Source organism: Bubalus kerabau, chromosome 9 (assembly GCF_029407905.1).
Source record: "Bubalus kerabau isolate K-KA32 ecotype Philippines breed swamp buffalo chromosome 9, PCC_UOA_SB_1v2, whole genome shotgun sequence".
In the NCBI taxonomy this organism is placed as follows: domain Eukaryota; kingdom Metazoa; phylum Chordata; class Mammalia; order Artiodactyla; family Bovidae; genus Bubalus; species Bubalus kerabau.
The window spans coordinates 92,470,834-92,496,942 of record NC_073632.1 but is presented as its reverse complement, the minus strand read 5'-3'; the positions used below and the strand labels follow the sequence as shown (position 1 = coordinate 92,496,942).

At 38.0% G+C, this 26,109-nt stretch overlaps 2 long non-coding RNA genes across 2 annotated transcripts in view; one reads left to right on the top strand and one right to left on the bottom strand.

Moving 5' to 3' along the window:
- LOC129620121 (uncharacterized) overlaps positions 1-26,109 on the top strand; it is a 255,079-nt gene that overhangs the window by 17,324 nt on the left and 211,646 nt on the right. The window lies entirely within an intron of this gene.
- Positions 1,767-26,109, bottom strand: LOC129620122 (uncharacterized). The gene is made up of 3 exons (XR_008698392.1): positions 25,703-26,109; positions 25,430-25,602; positions 1,767-1,987 (listed from the first exon to the last, which is right to left on the bottom strand). It is a non-coding gene; the product is annotated as an uncharacterized LOC129620122 (long non-coding RNA).

The following is a 26,109-nucleotide window of genomic DNA, read 5'->3' as shown; positions in this document are numbered from 1 at the left end:
TCCCCTTCACCTCCCCCCCCTTGCAGTGAGTTTGTTTTCTATATTTGTAATAGTTACATTTATTTCATACATTCATGGTACAATTAGTTTAATCACATTCTACATGCCGCCCAGGGATACTCAGACCTCTGATACAGGTTTCTTTTTTTTTTTTTTTTAATGTGCATACAGTGAGGTTCACTCTTTATGTTATAAAGTTTGATATATTTTGCCAAACGTGTACTATCATATATCTGCCATTATAGTATCATACAGAATAGGTATATCACCTTAAAACGGTGCTTCGTGTGTTTGACCTCAGCTAACATTCTCCCTGCCTTAAATGCCTGGAAACCATTGACCATTTTACCATTGCTATAGTTTTGACTTCTCCAGACTGTCATATAACTGGTGTTTTCTTTCTTTATAAGCATAACTATTAGCTTACATTTATTAAGTATTCACCAGGTGGTTGTCCCTATGTGATGTGCTCTTCAGGTAGTATATTTTTTTGGTTCACAGACCACATGATGGAGGGACAGTTTTCATTCTTTACTACAAATGAGCAAGCACAGAACGGCTAAGTACTAGTCCTAAGTAAATAAGAAAACTTGTCAACTTAAGGCGAGGGCTATTTGACTCTGAAACATGTATCCAACCAATACGTCATGCTTCTAAATTCATACTCAGAATTGAGAAAATAAGAAGCAGGATACCTGCTTCAAAATGCTCCTTCTTCATTTGGGTAGTTCTGTGCATAAAACAATGGGGCTTCTTTAAAACTTCAAACATGCATTACTTTAATAGAAAGTGTGTTTATACTAAAAAGGAAAGAAGGACAGTAGATGGAAGGGGGGAAGAAAGGAAGGAAAGCATATCAAATCCAGCAACAGGATCAGTGACTCTGTTAAATTCTACTAAAAGCCAGACATTTCCCCCTGAGGGTGCATAGGAGTGACTGTTCCCCTGGCTCACAACATCCCTCAAGCCCCACCAGTCTGGAAAAAGTAAGTTTAGAGGAGCATATTTATTCTTGCCTTTTCCCCTAAAGGGAACTGCAGTGTTCAACATTAATACATTTTATTCACCTTCTCCGTTTACTCAAGAATATAACAAATGTTTAATTTTTCAGTTCTGTATATTCCTTGCTAATGTGGTTATTAATCTAGATCCCAACTATGACTCATGTCATGTTTTTGTCTTCTTCCAAAACCTTGGTAAGAATCTTCCACTGTGCTTCCCATCAGACTCCTTAGACAGATGAATTATTAATTGTTGTTAAAATAAAACACTTTCCTGGTATTTGAGAATGTTTTTATGCGAACCTAACTATGTAGTGATGGGTAAACAATCCATTCTGAGTTTTTAGATGTGTCTTAGAATCCAAGAATTTTTAAAAAAATGTAATGATCTTTTAGGAATCAGGTGTCAGTCTTCTGGCAGAAAGGGACACATTCTTTCCAGAAAAAAAGATTCACCTTCTTTTAGCAACATGTTAGGAAACACCAGATATAATATCTATGCAAAATTATTTGCAAATTTTCCCTATGAGGCTATAAAATCACAGGTAGAGGTTTGATCTAGCTATTTTCATTGTGAACTGGCTCTATCAATGTGGAACCCAATGGAAGAAAGTGTTGGGAATTGCTTTACTCATTAAGCAAGAAGTTCAGATTTGTTCTCAGATTTCTTGAAGATACTCATACTATTTTTTTAGGGTTATAACAAAGTACCACAAACTGGGAGGCTTTGCTTAAACAAGAGAAATTTATTGTCTCACAGTTCTGGAGGGTAAACATTAAGATCAAGGTGTGAGTATGGTCAGTTCCTTCTGAGCTTTCTTGAACAGAATATTCCAGGCCTCTCTCTTAGGATCTGGTCATTTGCTGACAATTTTTGACATTCTTTGCATTGTAGATGCATTACCCTAATCTCTGCCTTTATCTTCACATGGCATTCTTCCTTCATATCGTCTTTGCTCTGTGAAATGTCTCTCTCTCCAGGTTTCCTATTGGGAAAAAAGACTTCAGTTATTAATATATTGATTTAGAGTCAATCCTAATGACCTTATTTTAACTTGATTACCTCTGTAAAGACCCTACTTCCAAATAAGGTTGCAATCCAGAGGTACTGGAGGTAAAAACTTTACCATATCTATTTTGTTGTTGTTTAGTAACTAAGTCGTGCCTGACACTTTTGTGACCCATGGACTGTAGCCTGACAGACTCCTCTGTCCATGGGATTTTCTAGGTGAGAATACTGAAGTGGGTTGCCATTTCCTTTTCCAATATCTATTTTGGGGTGACACAATTCAACCCTTAATAGTGCCACTTAGTTTATTTTGCTATTACAAAACCAAAAGCCTATACCGTGCTAGAACCATGCTTTTTCTCTAGTCCTTTTCATTCACTTTCCACTCAAACAGACTTCCTGGATGACTTTTTGCCTCTGGATACATTCATGGAGAGAAAGAGGTTGGACTTACATCATGCAAGAAGCTGAGATTATGTGAGGTTAACTAAAAACTCAAATTTCTAGGTAATTTATACTGAATCTATTCCTTGAGCCACAGAAGAAAATATAATCTCTGAAAATGTTAACTATAACATAATGATTAAGAGGTGACACTCTGCCTCAACAAAATATTATCAAATCAAATTCAACAATACTTTAAAAAGATCATATACCAGGGTCAGTGGGACTTATTCCAGGTATGCAAGAAATGATTCAGCTTGCTTAGATCACTCACCATGATACATCCCATTACCAAAATGAAGGCTAAAAATCATATGATCATCTCATTTTTATATACAAAATAAAAGAAAATATAAGAAGTGGATTTTATGAATATAGGTGATGGTGAAGAACCAAATAAAGGTCATTCAGTTAGTTCATAAGACTGATTATGTGGTCAAAACACAGACTTCATGCAGTTGATTTAGAAGATTTAGTTTCGTTCCAGGTAAATATCAGTAGCCAAGGGTTAGGAGATGAAACGGAGAAGGCAATGGCAACCCACTCCAGTACTCTGCCTGGAAAATCCCATGGATGGAGGAGGCTGGTAGGCTGCAGTTCATGGGTCGCTACGAGTCAGACACGACTGAACGACTTCACTTTCCCTTTTCACTTTTATGCATTGGAGAAGGAAATGGCAACCCACTCCAATGTTCTTGCCTAGAGAATCCCAGAGACGGGGGAGCCTGGTAGGCTGCCATCTATGGGGTCGTACAGAGTAGGACATGACTGAAGCAACTTAGCAGCAGCAGCAGCAGAAGATGAAAACCACATAATCTGTAACCATATGGTTCTCTGTGGGAAAGACATCCATTAAAATACATAGATGGCAGCCCACCAAGTTCCCCTGTCCCTGGGATTCTCCAGGCAAGAATACTGGAGTGGGCTGCCATTTCCTTCTCCAATGCATGAAAGTGAAAAGTTAAAGTGAAGTCGCTCAGTCCTGCCCGACTCTTAGCAACCGTATGGACTGGAGCCTACCAGGCTCCTCCGTCCATGGGATTTTCCAGGCAAGGGTACTGGAGTGGGGTGCCATTGCCTTCTCTGAAAATACTTTGTACTATCTGGTAAATCATAAGAAAAAGTTCAGGCCAGAAGGAGAAAGAGATGAGGTGATTTTTAGAAGATAAGAATTATCTAGTTAAATGAGGAATGGACGTCAAGGTAGAAGAAGTATTATCAGGAAGAAGTATTATCAGGAAAGGCACAGAGGTGAGAAATGTAAGGTATGTCCATGGAAATGCCACAGTTCAGTATTATTACTAAAATGTAAAATAAGAAGTAGAAAATAATAGATCCAAAAGGCCAATTAATGGTTGAGTTTGGTAGAAGAAGAGGGATACAGGATTTTATTACATTTGCTAGATTTTGTACTTTATTTAGAACTTTTTTATTTATGTTCATGGGAGATATTGTTCTTTATTTTTCTTTTCTTATACTACTCTTGTTGAGTTTTTTATTTTAATCAAGTTATATTAATACTAACTTCATAAAATAATTCATTTGAATACTTCCCTCTTTTAAAAATTATCTAGAAGACTTTGTAAGATTAGAATTATCTATTCTTAAATTTGGAGAGCATTACCTGTAACACCATCCATGCTTTTGATCTAGGAAGTCTTTATATTTCTAATTCAGTTTCTTTGGTGTTTCTCAGTCTATTAAAGTTTCTTCTTGATCAATTTTGTTTGTTCCCCTTATCTATGCTTTCAAATGTATTGACATAAAGTTCATGGTATCTTGTTTCTTTCTTAATCTCTGTTGTAGCTCTAATTGTATTCCCTTTGTCATTTCAAATGTTGTTTACTTTTGCCTCGCATCTGTTTTCTTGGTCAACCTTGCTAGAGGTTTGTCAATTTTATTTATCTTTTCAAAGAACCAAGCTGGCCATTTGACGTCCCTGTCGTATGTTGCATTATATTTCCCTAGGTTCTCTTTTTCTTGTTATTGTTTTCTTCCTTCTTCTTTGTGTTTCCTCTGTTTTCTTTACACTACTCAAGGTTGAAAGATTATCTATATCAGCCTTTCTTATTTTCTACTGTCTGGACACTGTCCTTATTTTACATTTATTATGTTGTTCTTTGATCAATGACTCTCGTTTTATATCATGTGCTTCTTTAATTTGTGGACCACTTCATTTTTCTGTTGTAGTTTCATATATAATATTTTGCACAGTGCCTGACTCATAATAGTGGCTCAATGAATATGTGCTGAATGGGTGAATGTTTAGTATGATTTGTAAATAGCTTCACACTGTACACATTATTAATATATTTATCTGAGCTGAAAATAGTCCAGTAGCTTGGAGTATATGAGAATATCAATGCAACTGTCCAAGAAAACTTATAGGCCAATCTTTTTGAGAGATATTTTCATTTATAACCTAAGGGAATAAAAATGTCTTCAGACAAACACTTTCTGAACTGCTGAGTGTTACAAAAACAGGAAAGTCAGTCATCAAAAGTATTTATGAAGCCAATCTGAAGACTATCATTGCCTTTCTTCTTCAGTGAAGTATATCGGTGGAAATTTTTTCTCAGTAGGATTATGATGCAATTTTCAATTTTACCACAGTAACAAGAAATTTCCTTAATTTCTGTCAAAAGATCGTTAATATCTGGACTCAGATCTAAGTGCAAATGCCAGCAGTGTTCCCTAACTATGTCTGTGACTTCAGGCAAGTGACTCTATCTCCCTGAGCTTCAATTCTCTAATGCAGAAAAATGGGGTAGTAACTCCTCCTCTTCCTGATTGTTGTAAAAATTAAATGAGCAAATGGATATAAAGTGCTTAGGACGGTGTCTGGCACATGGCAGGTACTAAGTAAATATTATTAAAGTTGTTGCTGTTACTATAAGTGTGAACTTTTCATGGAAAGAATTGTGTCTTATGCTTCTTATACCTCATGTGTGACACATTGCAACCCCTCTGCTGTGCTCGAGCATGATTGCAGACTTGAACTAAAATCCTCATGTTGATGATGATAGATGATAAAGAAAAGGAGCTATGGAAGAAAGGAATTCTGGCTTTGCAACCAGCAGCCATGTGCTTCAAATTCAGGTGAAAAGAATGTAATGGAGAAAGAATATTTCCCAATGTCTCCTACACAGGGAGATGGATTTAACCATTAAAACTGAGGTGTTAGCAAAGATATTCTGGGGAAATAGGGATAAACATGTGCAGTAAAAAGGTGATTTTTTTTCCTATTGTTTGGTTAAAAATAGGCACATTCATTGGGAAAACTTATCTACAATTGCTTTCATACAAACAGCTCTGTGGGACCTTCTTATAATGACTGTAATGAGAAAACTGGATTGGAATCATGCAATTATGAGTGTATTCGTAACAGATAATGTATAACATTACTTGACTTCTGGAATGACACAATGCATGGAATAATTAGCTATGTTACTGTAGTGCTCTCTTCTGCCTGGGTCATGTGGATTTCTTATATCAGAAGGTCAGTGGCAATGTTATTTCTTTGGAAGAATTTTCATTTCTTTAAAAAAATTACAAAATGACTTTCAAGAATGACATAAATCAAATGTAAAAATCTGCATTTATTATAGCTAGTGTAAGACTTTTTTTTGCATCAATTACTATTGTAATTTAGGCTGAATAATGCCAGCTATTTTGCTACTCTGCTGAAGTCCTCTTTTTTGAGCCTACAATGAACCTGTAATACTTATGGAAAGAGTTACCATAGCAACCTATATTGATGTCACCAGCTCAGGCTTCTGACTTCATTGCATAATGCAGTAGCAACTGGATTTGCAGCAGAAACACCCTGCTAAAGAACAAGTATCTTGGTTTACAGCAAAGAGGACAAAGGAAAACAGCAAGTTCTAGGGGGTTGAATGCTGGATTGTGAGTTAGAATGTCTGAGTTCTTATTTTAATCCTGCTTCTCACTTGTTGCCTTGTTTTGAGTAATTGTGTTTACATGTGTGCACTGAGGTTTGAAACAAGAAATCTCCTATATATGGGGTAGGCATAGAAGAGAAAGCTCATTATTTAACGTTTTAGCATTTGGTAGACATCTTAATAAAGCTAAAGCAGTCTAAAAATAACCTGGAAAGAAAGGAATTATTAATGCCTTGTAGCTGATACCTAGCTAGCTCACAAAGATAAAGAAGACACTTTGAAATAAAAAAGCGTGTAGCTAGGGTTTTCTTTTTTGAAATAGTAATGGATAAAGGTCAAGATTGATGCCCTAATCTTAATTTTAATAAGAATGTAAAGAACTCTTACATAAATATATCATATTATTTAGCTATCTATTTAAAGATGTTTTAAATAGTCTATGTTCAGAGTAAGAGGTATCTGTATCTATTAGTGAGTATGATGTTTCTCATGTTTATATTGTATATATTAAATCATAGATGTTTCTTAATTTTATCATGCAGATATTTATCCTTATTAGAAAACAACTGAATATGTGAAATAGTTTTGCTGATTTAAAATGAGATTTCAAAAAATCCTAATGATATCTTTTTTACAATGGCCTAATGTTTTCATTGGAGCCTTTAACCTGTTCATTATATCAACTGGCCTAACTTTCTTTTTTGTACACTATATTTCAGAATTGAGATAAAAATAGTTGGAGATTTGAAAAGGCATTTAAACTAATAAACTTTGTTGCCAGAAACTAAGCTGAAAGCATGGTATAGCTTTTTATTTGCTCTAAGGTGATAAACTAGAACATTTTGATGGAACTAAGGCCCTTTCCACCCCCTCTATCCATATGCTTCAAAATCATTCCAAAATATCAGAAGAAATTTAACTTGCTAGAAAACTTCATCAACTAAATTTCATGTTAAAAACCAACTATGTTGGTTGTTAAAAACCATGTTAAAAACCAATAATTTTCCCTTGTGGCTCAGATGGTAAAGCATCTGCCTGCAATGCGGGAGACCTGGGTTTGATCCCTGGGTTGGAAAGATCCCTTGGAGAAGGAAATGGCAACCCACTCTAGTACTCTTGCCTGGAAAACTCCATGGACGGAGGAGCCGGTAGGCCACAGTCCATGGGGTCACAAAGAGTTGGACACAACTGAGCAACTTCACTTTCCTTCACTTTTCATACAACTTTTAAGTTATAGTTGAAAATGAAGTGCCAAGTATAATAAAAGTTGTGGCCATATTTTCATTAAGCACTTAAATGCACCTGAATTCCATGTCATACTGTAGTATGAGTCATTTGTAGGAGTCTCAAAGTCTTGTAAAATCTTAAAAAGAACAAGAATTTAGTATACAATGTTTGTACAGAATATATAAGGATAAAAACTAGTTCTTTCTTCATAAGCTATGCCTATCAAACTAGCTAATGTGATACTTCTTTTATTTTAGGAAATAAACTTTTGTGTGTGTGAATTTAATATAACATGTTTATTGACTTATTAACACAAAAAGGACTTGAATAGACATAGTGAAATTCTGTAAAAAGAAAAAAAAAAGGCAGGTTAGTCTCCAAAATTTTTCCCCTGTTTAAACAAAGAGAACAAGTAGTATTGGTTACCTCCAGAACTGAACTTACTCCTTACCCTAAATTCATCATTTCTTAAGTACAGCCCTATAAAGAGCAGAGAATAAATTTATTATGAAAAAATCACAATGTCAAAGAATTAAAATTATGGAAGGAGCTTTAGTTAGTCTGTTTTTACCAGACTGAGGTCTGCAAGTGAAAGTGAAAGTCACTCAGTCATGTCCCATTCTTTGCCACCCCATGGACTATACAGCCCATTGAATTCTCCAGGCCAGAATACTGGAGTGGGTAGCCTTTCCCTTCTCCAGGGGATGTTCTCAACCCAGGGATCAAACCCAGGTCTCCTGCATTGCAGGTGGATTGTTTACCAACTGAGCTATTAGGGAAGCCCAAACTTAGGTCTAATAGATTTAAATAACTTTCCCAAAGTTATTTAGTGGAAGAATTCAAACTTCAAACAACTGTTTGTTCTACCACATCACATTGTCTTAATCCTGCCTCAAGGCTTTAATCCAGAGTCACCTCCTTGGCATATAATCTGATATATAGTCTTTTTTAATCGATTGAGGTATAATCGATATATAATATTAGTTTCTTGTGTACAACATAATGATTTGATATTTGTGTATGTTGCAAAATGCACCTCATGATATGTCTAGTTAGCAACCAAGCCCTTTGTTTCTTTTTTTTTTTTAATGTTTTATTCTTTTTTTCCCTTTGACAAATATCATTAGAAATTACAGACAAATTTTTTTAGTCTTTTCAAGGCATCAACTTTTGACTTTGTTTATTACTCTCATCATCTTTTGCTATGTAACAAACTTCAAAACTTATTGCGGGTCAAGGATTCAGGGAGAGTCTTCCTGGCTCATTCTCTTGCATCACGTGGTTTTGACTGGGTTTACTTGGTAGTATTCAGTTGGCTCTTGGTCTGGTCTGGAGAGTCCAAGATAGCTTCACTCACATGCCCGATGCCTTGGCAAGGAAAACTACAGGGATGAACTCAGTTGGGTTTCTCCCTCTGTTTACATAGCACAGGACTCCTCCACAAGGCCTCTCCAATCTGCACTTCTTACATTGTAGCTTGGAACACTAAGAATGTTCTATAGGAAGTGGAAATCACATATCCTCTTGAAGGCTAGACCTAGAGCTGACAAAGCGTCACTTCTACTCTACTCTTGGTCAGAGCAGTTGCAGAACAAAGATTTAAGGGAAGGAGAAATCAGATCAGATCAGTCGCTCAGTCGTGTCCGACTCTTTGCGACCCCATGAATCGCAGCACACTAGGCCTCCCTGTCCATCACCAACTCCCGGAGTTCACTCAGACTCACGTCCATCGAGTCAGTGATGCCATCCAGCCATCTCATCCTCTGTCATCCCCTTCTCCTCTTGCCCCCAATCCCTCCCAGCATCAGAGTCTTTTCCAATGAGTCAACTCTTCGCATGAGGTGGTCAAAGTACTGGAGTTTCAGCTTCAGCATCATTCCTTCCAAAGAAATCCCAGGGCTGATCTCCTTCAGAATGGACTGGTTGGATCTCCTTGCAGTCCAAGGGACTCTCAAGAGTCTTCTCCAACACCACAGTTCAAAAGCATCAATTCTTCGGTGCTCAGCAGTCCAACTCTCACATCCATACATGACCACAGGAAAAACCAGAGCCTTGACTAGATGGACCTTTGTTGGCAAAGTAATGTCTCTGCTTTTGAATATGCTATCTAGGTTGGTCATAACTTTCCTTCCAAGGAGTAAGTGTCTTTTAATTTCATGGCTGCAGTCACCATCTGCAGTGATTTTGGAGCCCCAAAAAATAAAGTTTGACACTGTTTCCACTGTTTCCCCATCTATTTCCCAAGAAGTGATGGGACCGGATGCCATGATCTTCGTTTTCTGAGTGTTGAACTTTAAGCCAACTTTTTCACTCTCCACTTTCACTTTCATCAAGAGGCTTTTTAGTTCCTCTTCACTTTCTGCCATAAAGGTTGTGTCATCTGCATATCTGAGGTTATTGATATTTCTCCCAGCAATCTTGATTCCAGCTTGTGTTTCTTCCAGCCCAGCATTTCTCATGATGTACTCTGCATATAAGTTAAATAAACAGGGTGACAATATACAGCCCTCCTATCAATGGGATGAGTGTCAAAGAACTGGGGCTATCTTTATTCCATCAAGGGCTTCCCTGGTGGCTCAGACGGTAAAGCGTCTGCCTGCAATGCGGGAGACCCGGGTTTGATCCCTGGGTTGGGAAGATCCCCTGGAGAAGGAAATGGCAATCCACTCCAGTACTCTTGCCTGGAAAATTCCATGGACTGAGGAGTCTGGTAGGCTACAGTCTATGGGGTCATAGAGTCAGACACGACTGAGCGACTTCACTTTCACTTTATTCCATCACCTTGATCTTGTGTTGTATTTTAGTTTCCTATTTCAGTAGTCCATTCTTTCTTTAAATTTCTTTCTTTTTTCTTTGCTTATAGTCTATCATTCTGCCTTCCCACCCAAATTCTTAAGTTAGATGTTTAAATCATTAATTTCCACCATTTATTCTTCTAATAAAAGCATTAAAGCATAAAGTTTTCCTCAAATGATTGCTTTCATTGCATTTTAAAGTAAAACTATGATGGCATTTTACTCTTTGTTCAGTTACAAGTATTTTCAATGTTCCAATTTTATTTCTTCTATGATCTATGAGTTATTTGGAGTGTGTTTTTAGAATTTCAATCACATGGATTGTTAATAATAAGTATCTACTTGAGACTTAACATATATATCAAATGCAATGTATGATCCTTATTTGGATCCTGATTTGAATAAACTAAGAAAAAATGTAAGATAATTAAGGAAATATGAACACTGACTGGACATTTGAGGAATTTTATGTATTTTAAAATATATATAATGGTATTATGGTTATGTTAAAGAAAAAAGTCCTTCCTTTATAAAGTTGCAAGTATTTATGGATGAGTTTGCTTCAGAAAAATTCAGATGGGAGTGGATGTATACATGATAAAAGATTGACTATGAGTTGAATAATCACTGAAGCTTGATGCATGGTACATGAGCATTCTATATGTTACTTCATTTACTCATGTGTGTTGGGAATTTTTCATTTCATTTTTCATGAGATGATATTAAAAACTCATCTCCTTAAATATGATTTCTGATTTAATTTCACTGTGGCTAGAGAATGTAATACATATATAAGCACACAAAAACATATACCACATATATTCTCTCTGTATAATGTAGAGCATATATATGTTCACACAAGGATATGTATTATATATGTAAGATAAGTCTTGTTTTATGGATTAATGTATTCAATTTTGAGAAGTGTATCATGTGTGCTAAGAAATCTGTCATCTATCAACATTAAATCAAGATTGGTAGTCCAAAACATTCATATTTTATAAACTTTTTTCTGCTTGAACTATCAGTAATTGAAAAAGATGTGTTTCATTTTAATTTTTATGTTATTATGACGATCTGTCATTTTTTTCTGGAGTTCTTGACTGTTTTGCTTTGTGTAATTTGAGATAGAGCCATTACTACCTATCTAGTTGTTCAATTTTACTGATAATTTGAAACCAGATAGTATCGCTTTTCTTCCTAATTTATGTTTTTTATCTTAAAGACTATTTTTATTATATTAATATAATTCTTCCCAGCTTTCTTTGAGCTATTTGTTGGACATATCTTTCAATCCTTTTCTCTTTACATTTTTAGGTGTGTCTGATATGGAATTATGCTTATCTGGCCTTAAAATTCTGTTTCTAAGTGGCAGGTTTGGAGTATAACATAAATATTGTGATTAGTCATATATTTACTTATTTCTATAATCTTAATTTCTACTATGTTTCTTTCTCTTCCTTTATTTTTTTCTTTTACTTTCAAATTTGCTTGTTTTATTATTTGATTTTCTCACTTTACTGACTAGAAATGATATATTCTAACTTATTTTAAAATTTTGACATTTTAAGGGGTGTCCACTAACTTAACAATAACTAAGTTTAATCAACCATTTATACTCTCCCCTTTCAGAACAACACCAGGGTTTTGAACCAATTTTTCTAGTTGTCTATTCTGACGTCGCTGCTATTACTCTTTAAGTTCTATCATTTAATTTCCTTAGACATTTTATTTATTATTTTGTAAGACAAAGTTTATATAGACTTATCTATATGTTTACCAATTTCTTCTCTGTTTTCTTAGATCTTCCTTCTGGGATCATGTTTTTTTTCCTCCAGCAGTATATCTTTTAGAAATTTCTTATGAAAGCACACTGTTTTTCTCTCAGATTTTGCTCATAGAAAATGCTTGAAATATATTTAATCCACTATTTAATTCACTCTCAATCTTGAAGAAATTTTGATGGAATCAAAATAGGTTGACAGTTATTTTCTTGAAATAATTTCTTGACTACTGGCTTTTATTGTGGCTATTCAAAGTCTGCTTCTAGACTAATTATCATTTCTTTGCAAATTATCATTTCTTTGCAGAAGAAATGACAATTTTTTAGATCTCTTAAGCTGTAATGTTCTGAACTTTTACTACAATATGTGTAGGAATGGATATCTTTCACGTATATCTCCAGAATCTTTTATCAGTTCCGGGAAATTCTCAAACATTATTTCTTTGACTGTTTCCTCTCCTACAATCTATTATTACTTTATGAGACATTCTCATTCATTTCTTGATGTCTGATTATCTAGTCTCCCCTCCACCCCCTTTCCCCGCCACCACCACCACCACCACCACACACATTGCATTTTCTCTGTCTGCTTCATTCCTCATAATTCTGTTAGGGTGATCTTTTAATTTCCTAATTCTATCTTCAGCTTTATCTAAGCTGTTGATTTATTTACTGAGGAACTTTATGATGTCAATGATTATGTTTTTATTTTAAAAACTGTATTTTTAAAAGTTACCTGATCTTTTGAAAATAATCCCATTGTGGCTGCTTCCTTTTTTTTCAATTTATTCTTTCTTTCTTTTAATATTTTATTTGAAATTATTTCATATTTTATAGCTGATAATGCTACAATTTGAAGTTATGAGGGATTAAATATGTTGTTTTTCTTTTTCTGCTGACTCATTCCTGAGGCAGGCTATCTCCTTTCTTAGGATGATTTCATGATCTATGGAAATCCTTGGGATTATAATTGAATTGCTTTCCTCTAGACAAGACTGGCTTCCCAAGTGGCTCAGAGGTAAAGAATCTGCCTGCCAATGCAGAAGACACAGGAGACATGGGTTCGATCCCTGGATCAGGAAGATTCCCTGGAGGAAGAAGTGGCAACCCACTTCAGTATTCTTGCCTGGGAAATTCCATGGATGGAAGAGCCTGGTGAGCTACAGTCCACAGGGTTGCAAAGAGTCAGACACGACTTAATGACTGAGCAGGTACACAGAGAAGACTGAATTTAGTTTACCTGGGTTCTCTGGTTGCTACTAACTAGGTCCATCTTGTTCACCATCAGGGATCTCATTCTAATGTTGGAGTTTAAGATTCTGTTCGCCTAACCCTGAGGCAGGCTTAGTATCTCAGTACCAGGTTTCCCTTATAGTAACTCCAGATTTTAATTTTTCTTATTCCTTTCCAGCTTCAACTCATGGTGTGCTCTCTCTGTCTGGTAATGTAAACCTGAGGTTTTTCCTTACTTTCTTGTGGGTCCAGAAGAATATTTTCCAGATCATGGGCTGTAGTTTATCAAATAACCAGATATATTTTAGCTTTTGTATCTTATCATCCAGATTATCTTGACATACTACTTTCTCCAGTCGCTCTGTTGGCTGATTTGAATTGTAGTCATTTCCTCCCTTTATCTGATCTGGCATGCACCATGGTTTATAAAAGCTGTCAAATTTTTCTACTTTTAAGGGAAATCTTCCATATTTTCTAACATAGATACATATTTTACCCTTAAAACTTTTTTCTTGGGTCATTTCAATAGTTTCAGGAATATAGAGTTGTTGAACAAATAAGACAGTAGTGTTCTTTGAGTTGGAAGTCCATAAATTTTGTTTTAAGAATAAGGCTTGAGGGTGAAATCCTAGTGAAAAGAGCATAAAAGATGAAACTGAATTTAATATTGATGGACTGATGGAGGAGGGAAGTCACTTAATGTTACATTTATCAAAAAAGGAAAAGTTATTAACTTTTCTCATAGAAGAGAAAATGATATGATGAAACTGTTCAAGAAGGATAGCAATTATGAATAATAATGAATTGAGTTAGGAAGATACTGAGATCAGGGAATACAGATTAGAAGCCCTTTTCTTTCAATTAATCAGACATGATGGCAAAGGGCTGAATTAAAATAATGACTAGGAGCTGGAAAGGAAAGCTATTCTCTGAGAGACTTCATAAATGTTGGTAGCATTTAAGGAGTTAGAGAGAGAAGGAAGCAACCTGCCAGTAATACTAATACTATTGGTTATTCAAGGATGTAATCCTGAAGGCTTAATATTATTTTGATACCATTGAGAATTAAAAAAAATGCTAAGCATCTTTATATTATAGTAGTCCTGAAAGAGCATCCTTTGGGATAAGAAAGCCTGGGTTCCATACTAACTCTGCCAATGATTAACTGTGTGACCTACGGAAATTTACTTAACCTTCTTTGGACCTTAGTTTCCTCATATGGAAACTGTGATAATGAGAACCTTGTGGAGTTATTTTTAAGCTTCAGTCCAGTTCAGTTTAGTCGCTCAGTCATGTCCGACTCTTTGCGACCCCATGAATTGCAGCACACTAGGCCTCCCTGTCCATCACCAACTCCCAGAGTTCACTCAAACTCATGTCCATCGAGTCAGTGATGCCATCCAGCCATCTCATCCTCTATCGTCCCCTTCTCCTCCTGCCCCCAATCCCTCCCAGCATCAGAGTCTTTTCCAATGAGTCATCTCTTCGCATGAGGTGGCCAAAGTATTGGAGTTTCAGCTTTAGCATCAGTCCTTCCAATGAACACCCAGGACTGATCTCCTTTAGGATGGACTGGTTGGATCTCCTTGCAGTCCAAGGGACTCTCAAGAGTCTTCTCCAACACCACAGTTCAAAAGCATCAATTCTTCAGCACTCAGCTTTCTTCACAGGCCAACTCTCACAGCCATTCATGACTACTGGAAAAGCCATAGCCTTGACCAGATGGGCCTTTGTTGGCAAAGTAATGTCTCTGCTTTTGAATATGCTATCTAGGTTGGTCATAACTTTTCTTCCAAGGAGTAAGCGTCTTTTAATTTCATGGCTGCAGTCACCATCTGCAGTGATTTTGGAGCCTCAAAAAATAAAGTTTGACACTGTTTCCACTGTTCCCCCATCTATTTTCCACGAAGTGATGGGACCAGATGCCATGATCTTCGTTTTCTGAATGTTGAGCTTGAAGCCAACTTTTTCACTCTCCACTTTCACTTTCATCAAGAGGCTTTTTAGTTCCTCTTTACTTTCTGCCATAAGGGTGGTGTCATCTGCATATCTGAGGTGATTGATATTTCTCCTGGCAATCTTGATTCCAGCTTGTGCTTCTTCCAGCCCAGCGTTTCTCATGATGTACTCTGCATAGAAGTTAAATAAGCAGGGTGACAATATACAGCCTTGATGTACTCCTTTTCCTATTTGGAACCAGTCTGTTGTTCCATGTCCAGTTCTAACTGTTGCTTCCTGACCTGCATATAGGATATATTAAAAGTTTGTAACACAGTTAATGGGGAAGGTCACTGACTTACTTGACAAGGAGTCTTGGTTGGGTCATAGCTGAAGCTTTGATATGCTAGTGGATGGAGTTAGATAGATGCCTAGCACCTAGCCACATCTCCTGATTTTCAGGGTGTCCGTGAGTCCATTGGGAAAGAACTTGAAAAAGCTCTCCATTTATGAACTCATAGAAAATCATGAAAAAGACTTGAGGTCTTGTTTACCAGCTGTGGACTACAGAAGGAGAAATTATTGAAGTAGTATGAACAAGATCATGGGATACAAGGGAAAAAAACTTGTAATTTCATTTGTATGGAAGGTCTAATTGAAATTACCTGTGATGTTTTCTAGCTGTGCTTGTTATATCAGGAACAGGAATGGGGAAAACAGACAGTGTAGTCTATTAATGTTGGAACTGGTACTTTTATGCCTGTATGTGTATTATAAAAGGATTAGTTAAACACAGAAATAGAAGTATTTATTATAATAATTAACCATGGGGTACTGACTGGGTGGAGAGCATGAAGTAAGGAAGGCCAGGAAAGGAAAGAAGGACTGTGATAAAGGAGGATTGATGAAGAAAAGAGCATGCTCAGAAGTGAGGGGACCGGTGAGATAACAGAGACCAGAACATTGGATAATCAGGGAGAGGCATTTCAGAGGCTTCTGAAGGGGATGCAGTCAAGAGACCTGGTGAGGTTTAAGGTGTGGTTTATTGTTTGCTATGTGGAGTGGAAGTAAAGTAGCGGAGCGTTGATGGGATTGAGGAAATGCTAGGTGATTCTTGTCTCTTCAGGGAAGGACTGGGTGCAGAGTGTTAAACTCGAGAAGAGTGGGAGAAAAATGTCATTTTTCATTTACCCAAAAATATATTCAATTCCTATGTATGGAAGGCACTATGCCAGGTACTGGCTTACAGTGACAAATGAATGAATACAGTTCCTCCTCTTTCCCCACTGAAATGGAGCCCTTAGACCCTCATGGCTGCTCTGTACCCTCTCTCTTTACAATCTGCTAACTAGCTTCACCTATTGTTCTGTATCTCCCAGTTCCCTAGAGAGGAATTCACATATGAAGTCTAGAGCCTTGCTTACTGGCTCAGGATGTGCATTGACAGCCTTTGTGTTAGATGTTCACCCCTGTTCAATCTTCCCCTGAAAAGTGGGAGAGTTACATGGTTCAGGCATGATTGTGTCCCCTTAATAAGGGCTCATGATGCAGGCAGGTGGTTTAGCCTGAGTACCCCAGAAAGCAGAGTCTGATATAAGAATTTAGGCTACTGTTTTTCTGAAGGGAGACCAGAGTGAGTGAAAAGGAATCAAGATAGGGAAGGAGGAAAAGCTGATTGGAAGGTGTGTTGCTGAACTAGTAGCACTAATTTAGACTGCTTGATGCTGTTGGACTGTGCTATGAAAGGGCATCTCAGGACCACATATAGTTGAGGAGAAAGGGGAAATATTTATCCGTTTTTCTTGTCAGCCATTGGTTTAAGCTTTGCGCTACTGGGATGGGACATCCCTGAAATTCCAGACTGTATTTATGGGTACTAAGTAAGACCATCCACACCTCAGTGTCAACAAGAAAGTCTGGGGTTGATGAGAGGCATATGGACAGGGCCTTAAAATAAGTTTGCCAAGTCTTAACCTGGATCAAATCATTCCACACACATGCAGAATTGGTTGCTGCAGCAGCAGTTGAGACAAAAGACACCTGAGGCCAAGAGACAATGGTTGGTCTTTAAGAAAGCAATGAGGAATATGGTTAGTTAAGGACGTGAGGACTTAGCCAGTGGTGGAGAGAGCAGAGTCTGAGTTTTGAGACATGAGAAGGTCTACACTCAAAGGAGTAAATGTTGGAATGGCTTAAGAAGAAAGGGATGTGCAATATTGAGTCAATGTTCCCATGGATCCCTCAGCCTTACTTTGCCAGCAGTAGGAAAGGTGGGCAGATCTACTAATATGGGAAGGCACCATAGATGTTTGAGGACCCAAAACATTTCAATGGAGGAATTCCTCATTTCTGTAGCCTAGATCTTTTCAGATCTCATCTTTTGGTCCAGGTGAGAGCATTTGGCACCAGTCATGTTCTAGGTTTTGGGTGAAGGGCTTTACAGAGTTTACCTCTTTAAAAATTTATAACATTGTAAAAAATTATTATCCCTAATGTACAGATGAGGAAACTGAGACCCTGACATCTAGGTGATTTACTCAGCTAATAAATGAAGGAGCAAAGATTGGGCTGTAAAGTCTAACTATAAACAAAGCTTTTCCTCTTTCCAGCCTGTAACTGTTGTTCAGTCACTAAGTCGTGCCTGACTCTTTGCGACCCCATGGACTGCAGCATGCCAGGCTTCTCTGTCCTTCACTATCTCCTGGAGTTTGCTCAAACTCGTGTCCATTAAGTCAGTGATGCTATCCAGCCATCTCATCCTCTGTCATCCCCTTCTCCTGTCCTCAGTCCAGTGTACAGTATCTGTCCTTTAATTTTCAGATGCTCTGGTCTTATCAGGGATTCTTGACGTTGACTTAGGTGCCCTTTGAAGGACTGCTGCTGCTTCTAAGTTGCTTCAGTCATGTCTGACTCTGTGTGACCCCGTAGACAGTAGCCCACCAGGCTCCCCCATCCCAGGGATTCTCAAGGCAAGAACAGTTGCCATTTCCTTCTCCAATGCATGAAAGTGAAGAGTGAAAGTGAAGTCGCTTAGTCGTGTCTGACTCTTAGTGACCTCATGGACTGCAGCCTACCAGGCTCCTGCGTCCATGGGATTTTCCAGGCACGAGTACTGGAGTGGGGTGCCATTGCCTTCTCCGTTTGAAGGACTAAGGGAGGTCATTTCTTTCTACTTTTATATGAGAAGTCTTTCCTGAGAGCCCATGAATTCTAAGGCTGAACTCATTCTCACAGCAGGAAATGAAGTGGTGGTATGAGAAAAGAGGCTGTGCCGTGCGGTAGTGGCGCAGCCACACTTTCACTGGTATCTATCTGGACTTCATAAAAGTCTTTTGTCATATAATTTTGGTGGCATTTAGGTAAAGCCTATATGTGAAAGTGAGTGGTTTTGTTTTCCTGATGGAAAGTTTAATTTAGCTCTCCAGCATGTTGCTTTTAGCTTGTTTGTAGATATAATCGTTTACTTAATGAGGATGCATCCTCCTTTACAGAGTACAGACTTGAAAATGAATTTCCATAGATTTACATAAATTCCCCAGGGATCACTATAATGTGAGCAATGAAAGAATTGCCCAGCTGTGCACTGATTTAATGGAATTATGAAGCTTTAGGGTGTGGGCTCTGAAAAAGATATCTAGGGGAAATAGTCACTCAAACTGTTGGAGAAATAAACCGTTAAATGAATTTGTTCTCAGTCTGATAGAAGATCACTTTATTTTTTTTATTTTTTATTTTTTTATTTTATTTTATTTTAAATTTTATTTTATTTTTAAACTTAACATAACTGTATTAGATTTGCCAAATATCAAAATGAATCCGCCACAGGTATACATGTGTTCCCCATCCTGAACCCTCCTCCCTCCTCCCTCCCCATTCCATCCCTCTGGGTCGTCCCAGTGCACCAGCCCCAAGCATCCAGTATCGTGCATCGAACCTGGACTGGCAACTCATTTCATACATGATATTTTACATGTTTCAATGCCATTCTCCCAAATCTTCCCACCCTCTCCCTCTCCCACAGAGTCCATAAGACTGTTCTATACATCGGTGTCTCTTTTGCTGTCTTGTACACAGGGTTATTGTTACCATCTTTCTAAATTCCATATATATGTGTTAGTATACTGTATTGGTGTTTTTCTTTCTGGCTTACTTCACTCTGGATAATAGGCTCCAGTTTCATCCACCTCATTAGAACTGATTCAAATGTATTCTTTTTAATGGCTGAATAATACTCCATTGTGTATATGTACCACAGCTTGCTTATCCATTCATCTGCTGATGGACATCTAGGTTGCTTCCATGTCCTGGCTATTATAAACAGTGCTGCGATGAACATTGGGGTACTCGTGTCTCTTTCCCTTCTGGTTTTCTCAGTGTGTATGCCCAGCAGTGGGATTGCTGGATCATAAGGCATGTCTATTTCCAGTTTTTTAAGGAATCTCCACACTGTTCTCCATAGTGGCTGTATTAGTTTGCATTCCCACCAACAGTGTAAGAGGGTTCCCTTTTCTCCACACCCTCTCCAGCATTTATTACTTGTAGACTTTTGGATCGCAGCCATTCTGACTGGTGTGAAATGGTATCTCATAGTGGTTTTGATTTGCATTTCTCTGATAATGAGTGATGTTGAGCATCTTTTCATGTGTTTGTTAGCCATCTGTATGTCTTCTTTGGAGAAATGTCTATTTAGTTCTTTGGCCCATTTTTTGATTGGGTCATTTATTTTTCTGGAGTTGAGCTGGAGGAGTTGCTTGTATATTCTCGAGATTAGTTGTTTGTCAGTTGCTTCATTTGCTATTATCTTCTCCCATTCTGAAGGCTGTCTTTTCACCTTGCTAATAGTTTCCTTTGATGTGCAGAAGCTTTTAAGGTTAATTAGGTCCCATTTGTTTATTTTTGCTTTTATTTCCAATATTCTGGGAGGTGGGTCATAGAGGATCCTGCTGTGATGTATGTCAGAGAGTGTTTTGCCTATGTTCTCCTCTAGGAGTTTTATAGTTTCTGGTCTTACATTTAGATCTTTAATCCATTTTGAGTTTATTTTTGTGTATGGTGTTAGAAAGTGTTCTAGTTTCATTCTTTTACAAGTGGTTGACCAGAGTTCCCAGCACCACTTGTTAAAGAGATTGTCTTTTATCCATTGTATATTCTTGCCTCCTTTGTCGAAGATAAGGTGTCCATATGTGCGTGGATTTATCTCTGGGCTTTCTATTTTGTTCCATTGATCTATATTTCTGTCTTTGTGCCAGTACCATACTGTCTTGATAACTGTGGCTTTGTAGTAGAGCCTGAAGTCAGGTAGGTTGATTCCTCCAGTTCCATTCTTCTTTCTCAAGATCGCTTTGGCTATTCGAGGTTTTTTGTTTTTCCATACAAATTGTGAAATTATTTGTTCTAGCTCTGTGAAGAATGCTGTTGGTAGCTTGATAGGGATTGCATTGAATCTATAGATTGCTTTGGGAGAAGATCACTTTAGAAACCAGCATCAGCCAAGGTTTTGAAAAATAGGAAAAGCTTGTGAAAATTCTGTACTTTTCAGAAACCACCTGTTATTTCTGAGAATGGATGTTAATATTTTATTATAGCATTTTTTAGGGGGGAAGGATTTTATTTTACAAGTTTTGTTTAAAATAGACAGAATCAGCAAATGCCCTGTGTCTCCTGGGCTTCCCAGGTGGCACTAGTGGTAAAGAACCCACCTGCCAATGCAGGAGATACGAGATGCAGGTTTGATCCCTGGGCCGGGAAGATCCTCTGGAGGAGGACATGTATTCTTGCCACTCCAGTGTATTCCTTGGAGAATCCCATGAACAGAGGAGCCTGGTGGGCTGCAGGCCATAGGGTCACAAAGAGTTGGACATGACTGAAGCGACTTAGTATGCATGCCTTTATCACCTGCTATCAACACTATCCTCAGATACCCTTGCCTTTAAATGTAATAGAGGTCTTTAACTTCAGCTGGGCCAGAGTTTACTAATAGTGGTCTGAATGTCCTTCATACCTGAAATCACTGTCAGTGGTGTGGAAAGATTTCAGAAGATATCAGCTTCTGGGGCTCAGGGATGTTACCATCTATTTACTTTGACTCTTTCTTTAAATGATGGTGTCCCAAACAATTACGTGGTTTTGTATTCTGTGGCTAGTTCTATGGGTTGTTCAGAATAACATAGCAGCAAGGGGAAGACCTCATGTTTCCCCTGGCCTTGCAACATAGCAGTGTGAATTATGTCTTTTTCAAGATAATACCTCCACTTTAGCCAGCTGTCTAAATGAATATCTTTGGTTCAAAGAGGCTTATTCAAGAATATGAATGGATCAATATTAATTTATATTCTGTGTTGGAGAAACAACCACTGATAGTGAGTCAATAGGTTCATCTTTGTGTATAAATACATACATCAGTCAATAAGTATTTAGAAGTATATACACCATACTCTATGGGGGATGCAGAAAAGGAAGAAATATTTGTCCGTGGCATCAAAGAGTTTTTTTTTTTTTATCATATACACCAAAGAAATAATTACAACAGCTAACATGTTTTGTGGACTCAGTATGTGTCAGAATTTTCTTTTTTATCATCTCTTAGATACTTCATAATGACTTAGGCACTCTGATTATCCCATTTTGCAAATGAGAAAGATGGGAGTCACAGAAAGGTAAATTGTGTGCCCCACAGCTAGTGTGAGGGTAACTAGGGTGTCAATCATGGCATTTTGATTCCAGTCTTTATGCTCTTTCTTTTCTTAATTTTTATATTTTTATTGGAAAACGTACATCTTGCAAAACTCACATTTTAGCCATTTAAAAATGTACAGTTCAATGTCATTGTGTCCACATTATTATGCAACCATCACCAACATTTGTCTGAAAAACATTTTCCTGTTTCTAAACTGAAACTCCACGCCCATTAAATCATAGCTCTCCATTCCTCCCTCCTCCCAGACTCTGATAATCACTATTCTTTTTTCCTGTCTGAGTGTGGCCACTCTAGGTACCTCATGTAAGTGAAATCATAAACATGTTTCTGTGTCTGGATTATTTCATTTAGCAAAAGATCTTCAGGTTTCATCCTTGTGGTAGCATGTGTCTCAATGTTCTTCCTTTTTAAGGCTGAATAATATTCCACTGTATGTAGTACATTTTGCTTATCCATTCAACCATTGGTGGATTCTTGGCTATTGTGTGTAATGCTGCTGTGAACATAAAGGTTCAAATATATGTTTGAGTTACTGCTTTCATTTTTGGGAGGTATATATCAGTGGAATTATAATTCAATATTTAATTTTTAAAATTTCCATACTATTTTCCATAGTGGATACACTACTTTACATTTCTACAAGCAATGCACCAGGGCTCCAGGTTATTCAAGTTTTTGTCAATATTTTTTCCTAATAGCCATCCTATGGTATCTTATTATGGTTTTGATTTGCATTTCTCTAATGGCTCAGCTGGTAAAGAATCTGCCTGCAATATGGGAGACCTGGGTTCTATCCCTGGGTTGGGAAGATCCCTTGGAGAAGAAAAAGGCTACCCACTCCAGTATCCTGGCCTGGAGAATTCCATGGACTATATAGTCCACGGGGTCACAAAGAGTCGGACAGGACTGAACAACTTTCACTTTCACTGATTAGTGATGTTGAGGATATTTCATGGGCTTATTGGCCATTCATAAATCTTCTTTGGAGAAATGTCTATTCAAGTCTTTTGCCCATTTTTAAAGAAGGTTGTTTTGTTGTTATGAAGTTGTAGAAATTCTTTATAGATCCTGGATATTAATCCCTTATCAGATATATAGTTTGCAAATATTTTCTGTCATCCTGAGGGGTACCTTTCACTGTGTTGAATATGTCCTTTGGTGCACAAATGTTTTTAATTTTGGTGAAGTTCAATTCACCTCTTTTTCCTTTGGTTGCATGTGCTCAGACCCATTCTCTCAACTACTCCTCTGAAGCAGAGAGCCAAGACTTCAATGTGCTGAAGTGTTTGGTACTAACCATGTCTCCTGGTGATAAGAATCTGTGTTGTCAGGGAATTTGTGAATGAAGCGGTGCAATGTAGCTCATTATAGATGTGTTTAGTGCATATTCCTCTTTTTTTAAATGGTTTTTTTATTGTGGTAAAAGTCACATAAAACATACTGTTTTAACTGTACAGTTAAAACATATTTAAAACATATTTAACTGTACAGTTCAATGGCACTAAGTACACTCACATTGTTGTACAACTCTCACCATTATCCATCTCTTGAATTTTTCACCTTCCTAAACTGAAACTCCATGAAATTAAAAGACACTTCCTCCTTGGAAGGAAAGTTATGACCAACCTAGATAGCATATTGAAAAGCAGAGACATTACTTTGCCAACAAGGTCCGTCTAGTCAAGGCTATGGTTTTTCCAGTGGTCATGTATGGATGTGAGAGTTGGACTGTGAAGAAAGCTGAGCACCGAAGAATTGATGGTTTTGAACTGTGGTGTTGGAGAAGACTCTTGAGAGTCCCTTGGACTGCAAGGAGATCCAACCAGTCCATTCTAAAGGAGATCAGTGCTGGGTGTTCTTTGGAAGGAATGATGCTAAAGCTGAAACTCCAGTACTTTGGCCACCTCATGCAAAGAGTTGACTCATTGGAAAAGACCTGATGCTGGGAGGGATTGGGAGCAGGAGGAGAAGGGGACGACAGAGGATGAGATGGCTGGATGGCATCACTGACTCAATGGATGTGAGTTTGAGTAAACTCCGGGAGTTGGTGATGGACAGGGAGGCCTGGTGTGCTTCAATTCATGGGGTCGCAAAGAGTTGGACACGACTGAGCGACCGAACTGAACTCAACTGAACTGAAACTGAAACTCTGTTCCCATTAAACACCAACTCCCTGACTATCACACCGAGTGAAGTAAGTTAGAAAGAGGAAAACAAATATTGTGTATTAATGCATATATATGGAATCTAGAAAAACAGTACAGATAAACCTATTTGCAAAGCAGAAATAGAGACATAGACTTAGAGAACAAATGTGTGGACACTGAGGGGAAAGGGGAAATGGGAAAAATTGGGATATTGGGATTGACATACATAGTGCATATTTATTGATGAGATTGTTTGTACAGACAGTTGATTGAAAAAAAAATAATGTTGAGTCAACATGGTGGCATCTCTCTGTTCTTTCCCACGTATTTCTGGGCATTCATTAGGAGAGGGGAGGGATGGGAAAGGTTGGTAGCTGCTTGACCGTGGATGTAGATAGATCTTCCTACCTCTTAGCTGTAGATACATTGTGAGGAGGTTTTCTGGGAGTAGTTTTATTCAATCTAATTTGAAGAGGTGAAATAAAACCTCTCTGCAGCCTTATTCACTGTCAGCCACTGAAAGCTCACTTTGCCTTGTTGATTAACCAAGAGAGAAAGTAAAAGAGAAAAACAATCCTCTCTCTTGCCTTTTCTTCTCTGCCCAAGCCCTGGTAAACTCTGTCCTCCTGGGTATTCCTGGGGCAAAGGGATGAGCAGAGAACTGAGCCCGTGTTGTGCTTCTTTGTCGGAAGGGTGTGTTGTGAGTGACTCATGTTTCACTGAGAGTTCTTTGCTTCTAACTGCATACCCTTTGTTTCTCTTTTAGCTCTTGAACTTGAGAGGCATGTGAAACAGTTTTTTTGTCTGTTTGTGAATGATGAATGTTATGCCTCAGTCTCAGAGGGTGGGCACAGCAACTGTAACAATAACAATCTGGAAAGGAAATGAGAACAAGTCCTCTTTCCATCCAAGTTTGTGAATAAGCCTTAGGTGCCCGTGCTGGAGGCACATGCTTGCTCCAGGCTTGTAGCTTTTTGTATGTTTAACGGAGAAGGCAAAGGAATCATCAAAAGGACTGCAAGCAGAATGGTGATTGCTGGAGAGCTGTCAGGAAACTTGCAGTAAGAAGAGCCCATTTGTAAGCCTCTCCTGAAGTCTCCACAGCCATAGCATTGGTGCAATCATTTCCTTTTGCAATGTTTTAGGTTATATGAATAAGAGCATATTGTAACAAAGAGAGGAGAGTACAAATTTAAAAAATAAAAATAAAGACAGGAGAGCCTAAGAAGGGACTTCTGGGCCCTTGTGACTACCTCACATGTGACAATCTCATTCTCATTCGAGAGGCTGCTGTCCAGGTCTCAAACCTCCTGTAAGAGTCACGGTGTCCCGGTCATCTCCAGATTCCAGACGATTTCATTTCATCTTCCAAGGGCTACTCCAGTTTGATGTCAGTCCTTTTACACAAAGGAGCCTGAGGTCTCTGCTACATGTGGAAGGCCAAGAAAAAAAGAGTCATTTTGCCAGATAATTTTGATAATAGTATCTATTATTCATTGTGTTTATACTGTGTGTCAAGTGCTTACCAGGGCTTCCCTGGTAGCTCCAATGGTAAAAAGTCCACCTGCAATGCAGGAGACCCCAGTTGGATTCCTGGGTTGGAAAGATCTCCTGGAGAAGGGATAGGCTACCCATTCCAGTATTCATGGGCTTCCCTGGTGGCTCAGATGGTAAAGGATCCACTTGCAATCCAGGAGACCCAGGTTCCGTTCCTGGGTTGGGAACATCCCCTGGAGGAGGGCATGGCAACCCACTCCAGTCTTCTTGCCTGGAGAATTCCATAGACAGAGGAGCCTGGAGGGCTACAATCCATGAGGTCGCAAAGAGTTGGACACAACTGAGCAACTAAGCACAAGTACTTACATATTTTGTTAAATTGTGAGAACCCCCTCAGGCAGATTTTACTGTTCCCTTTTGCTGAGGGAATTGAGAC